General features: G+C 39.1%; 1 non-coding gene across 1 annotated transcript; it reads right to left on the bottom strand.

Annotated features, from left to right (window-relative positions):
• Positions 1–1,390: 1,390 nt before the first annotated feature.
• LOC131224408 (small nucleolar RNA R71) lies at positions 1,391–1,497 on the bottom strand. Its single transcript, XR_009160895.1, has one exon. It is a non-coding gene; the product is annotated as a small nucleolar RNA R71 (small nucleolar RNA).
• Between the last annotated feature and the right edge of the window lie 3,489 nt (positions 1,498–4,986).

The raw sequence follows: 4,986 nt of genomic DNA on the forward strand, positions 1-4,986 counted from the left end.
TTAGGATTTTTCTAACTTTAGGTCTAGGTTTTTCTGATTTCTAGAAACGAACTGTTTTCCTATTTTGTAGGATCCTGACATAAACTTCTAAATTGGTAATCCCTTTCTAATTCCTCTACTTTTTCTATTTTTAGAATTAGGGTTTGAATTTTAGAAATTTCTAATTCTAATATTTTTCTATTTTTAGGAAATAGTTTATGTTTAGAAACTTTCCTCTTTTGTTTTTAGAAACTAGGTTAGTTGTTTCCTTTTTGAGCAATTCTTTCTAATTTAAAAAACTAACTCATCTTCCTTTATTTTATTTTATTTTCCTTTTTAGAGAATTAGTTTATTTTTTTAGAAACTTTTAAATTTTAGGTTTAGATTTTCTATTTTAGAAACTTTCTAATTCTAACTCTTTTAGAATCTAACTTTGTTTCCTAATTTATTTTTAGAAATTTTTTACTTGTAGACTTTTTATTTAGAAACTAACTTTCCTATTTTGTAGGCTTTTAAGATAGAAATTTCTAATTCGGTAAGCTCTTTCTCTATTTTTCAGATCCCTTTTGTTAACTTACTTTCTAGTTTAGGACTTTCCTAATTTATTTATTTTTTTCCACTTTCTTTTAGGAATTTCTTCTTTTAGAAACTAGTTTACTTCTATCTTTCTTTTTAAGAATTTTCTAATTCTAGACCTTCTCTTTAGAAACTGATTTGTTTTATTTTCTTTTGCAGGTTTTTAACTGAGGGATTCCAAATTGGTAACTTCTTTCCAACCCTCTCTTTCTTTCTAGATTTTCTTTTCCTTTCTTAGGATTAGGTTTCGAATTTGATTGAGGGCTGCGAGTGTTTCATGCCCAAGTGGGCCCGTGACAATACTCGACGTCTCTTGTCTGAAGGAGGACTGGTTGAGGGGTTAACTATCCATTGCAGGACTAGACACTACTCGAAATCCTCTGAGTTAATTGAAGTGATGGCTGAAAACCAACCTCTTCTACCCCAACCTAGGGTGGAGGACATTCAGGATGAGAATGAGGTGTATTAAGCACCCCCGCCTCATACTTTACGAAATTATTTACAACCAGCGGGGGTGAGTACGCCCTCATGCATGTTTTTCCCTGAAAATATAGGACATATGGACATCAAGCCAGGGGTTATCCAACTCCTTCCTAAGTTCCATGGGCTTGAATCTGAAGAACTATATCTATATTTGAAAGAGTTTGATGAGATCATAGCCACTTTATATTTTCAAAATGTGTCTGAGGACACAGTCAGGTTGAAACTCTTTCCTTTTTCCTTGAAGGAGAAGGCTAAGACGTGGTTACATTCACTGCGTCCTAGATCCATTAGCACATGGAATGATATACAAAGGAAATTTATAAAGAAATTTTTTCCACATCATAAAATGATTACCCTTAGAAAAGCAATCATGAACTTCACCCAAAAGGAGGATGAAACATTTTACCAATGTTGGGAAAGGTTCAAGGATTTAGTCTGTTCATGCCCACAACATGGCTTTGAAATGTGGCGCATTACAATTTTTTTCTATGATGGACTGACATCTTCCATGCGCCAAATGGTCGAGACAATGTGTAATGGAGAATTCATTAATAAAAATGTTGACGAGGTATGGGATTACCTCGATAGTCTTGCTGAAAAAATACAATCATGGGACTATTACCCAAAATCGAACACCACATCTAAGCTGACTTAATCTAAGGAGAAAGGTGGGTTGTATCTCTTGAAAGAAGAGGACGATCTCAAGTATAAAGTGACTACGCTCATAAGAAAAGTTGAGGCCATGGAAAGAAAGAAGGATAAGGTTAATGAAAGTGTTTGCGGCATCTGTGATTGCAACATTCATACAACTGAAAATTGTCCTACGATACCCGCCTTTCGAGAAGTGTTGAATGAACAATCCAATGCCGTAAATAATTATCAAAGAACATTCAATGGACCAACCTCTATTACGTACAATCCTAGTTAGAAAAATCATCCAAACTTTAGTTGGAGAAATGGACAAACTGTTACCCCTCAAGGTTTCTTTAATCAAAATCCAAAATAGGAGAAACCTCAAGAAGAACCGGTTCAAAATTCCATGCAAAAGCTGACCCAGGCAATGCGAGACTTTATGCAAAAGATGGATTCACGTATGACGGTTATAGAAAAGGGGATGCTTCCTACACAACCGCTCTCCAATCCTAAACCGTAATACGAGATAAGTGATCCCAGCTCTTCAAATTAAATGGGGCATGCTAAATCCATCACCACTCTTAAGAGTGGGAAGATCATTGATAAAACCCTTCTGGTTAGGCCCGAAAAGCCTCAAGAACTAGAAGAGAACAATAATAATGGATCTAGTGAGGCCCCACAAAAATCAAAACCGGAACTTCTAGAAAATCCAGTTGCTCCATTTCCCCAACGGTTGGTCACACCAAAACCTCTCTCTAACTCTCAGGATATCCTAGAGGTGTTGAAACAAGTGAAAGTCAGCATTCCTCTGCTTGATGTCGTAAAACAAATACCTTCATATGCCAAACTCCTGAAAGACTTATGCACGACCAAACGACGACAGAGTATTCAAAAGAAGATCTTCTTAACTGAGAAAGTGAGTATCATCCTAAAGTAAGACGAGCCACAGAAATTGAAAGATCCTGGTAGCCCAACCATATCATGTGTAATCGGGGACCATCGAATTGATCATGCACTTCTTGACTTAGGAGCGAGCGTCAATCTGATTCCCTACTCGGTATACAAACAGTTAGGTTTGGGTGAATTAAAATCCACCCTAACCACACTACAACTTACTGATCGCTCTGTTCGTGTACCCAGAGGGATAATTGAGGATGTGTTGGTCCAAGTTGATAGATTTTACTACCCTATAGATTTTATCATCCTGGACACCGAACCCATCAATAACATGAGCACTCAGATCCCTGTCATTCTTGGTCGCCCATTCCTTGCCACTTCAAACACAATTATTAATTGTAGGAATGGTGTCATGACTATGTCTTTTGGTAATATGACATTAGAGTCAAACATCTTTTTCAATAACGACAGAAACTTAGAGGATGATGACGATTTCCACGACATTAACATGATTGACTCTTTAGTGGAAGATACGACACCTCTGACCTTATCCTCTGACCCTCTAGAGATGTGCCTAGCCCACTCCCATGATTTTGATGATGACATGATTAGGGGGACGTGTGCCTTACTTGATATTGCACCGGTACTTGAAGTTAACCGGTGGAGACCACAATTTGAAGAGTTGCCCCAAACTGATGTAGTGCCTCTACCGTCTAACCTCAAGCCACCGAAGCTTGACCTAAAACCTTTCCTCTCTGATTTGAAATATGTCTATTTAGGTCAAGATGAGACATACCCGGTGGTGATCTCTGCCCACCTGGAGAAAGAACAGGAGAGTATGCTCATATCTACTCTCATTGAGCATAAGGGAGCCCTTGGATGGATGATAGCGGACCTCAAGGGAATCAACCCCTCGATTTGTACTCACTGCATTTATCTTGAGGATAATGCTAAGACCACTCGGCAATCACAATGTATACTAGATCCAAACATGAGGGAAACGGTTAAGGCCGAGGTTCTTAAACTATTAGATGTGGGTATCATATACCCCATATCCGATAGTCAATGGGTGAGTCCAACTCAGGTGGTTCCTAAGAAGTCCGGGATCACCATCGTAACCAATGCCAATAATTAACTCATGCCAATTAGAGTTACTACTGGTTGGAGAATGTGCATTGACTACAGGAAGCTGAATTCCGTCACGAGGAAGGACCACTTTCCTTTGCCCTTCATTCATCAAATCTTGGAAAGGCTAGCTGGTCATTCCTATTACTGTTTCCTTGACGGGTATTTAGGCTACAATCAGATTGAAATCGCCGCTGAGGACCAGGAAAAGACTACATTTACATGTCCCTACGACACCTTTGCCTACAGAAGGATGCCATTTGGATTATGTAATGCCCCTGCCACCTTTCAGCGATGTATGATGAGTATCTTTTCTGACATGGTGGGAAAATATCTAGAGGTCTTCATGGACGATTTCTCTGTTTTCGGTTCATCTTTCAGCGAGTGCTTGAAGAGTCTTAAATGTGTGCTGAGAAGATGTGAAGAAAAGAACTTGGTACTTAATTAGGAGAAGTATCATTTCATGGTTCATAAGGGAATTGTCCTTGGACATATTATCTCGTTCAAAGGAATCGAGGTAGATAAGGCAAAAATCGATCTTATCTCTAACCTACCTTCACCCAAGAGCATTAGAAACGTGCGATCCTTCTTAGGACACGCAGGATTTTACAGGCGATTCATAAAGGACTTTAGTCTCCTCTCTCGTCCTTTATGTAATCTACTTCAAAAGTATGCACCATACGAGTGGACTGAGACATGTCAAGAAGCTTTCACTAAGCTTAAGGGCATGTTGACTAGTGCACCCATCATACAACCACCCGACTGGGGCATTCCTTTTGAACTTATGTGTGACGCGTCTGATTATGCTCTTGGAGCAGTTCTAGGCCAGCGAAAAGATAAAAAACCCTACGTTATTCATTATGCGAGTAAGACTCTAAATCCTGCCCAAGTGAACTACTCGACTACGGAAAAGGAACTCTTGGCCGTAGTGTTCGCTTTGGACAAATTTCGGTCCTACTTAATTGGATCCAAGATCATTATATACACTGATCACGCGGTGCTCAAGTATCTTCTGTCTAAGAATGATGCTAAGCCCCGCCTGATACGATGGATCCTCCTACTCCAGGAATTTGACCTAGAAATAAAAGATAAAAAGGAGTAGAGAACGTAGTGGCTGACCATCTTTCTCGCCTTAATCCCTTTGATTCCCTTGAAACGACACATACCAATGACATGTTCCTTGATGAACAATTGTTCAGAGTCTCCCATTCACCTTGGTTCGCTGATATTGCTAATTATCTTGCCACAGGTTCCATACCGACACATTGGACTGCGTAAGATAAGAAGAAATTT

The sequence above is a fragment of the Magnolia sinica genome, chromosome 13 (genome assembly GCF_029962835.1).
Source record: "Magnolia sinica isolate HGM2019 chromosome 13, MsV1, whole genome shotgun sequence".
NCBI lineage: Eukaryota > Viridiplantae > Streptophyta > Magnoliopsida > Magnoliales > Magnoliaceae > Magnolia > Magnolia sinica.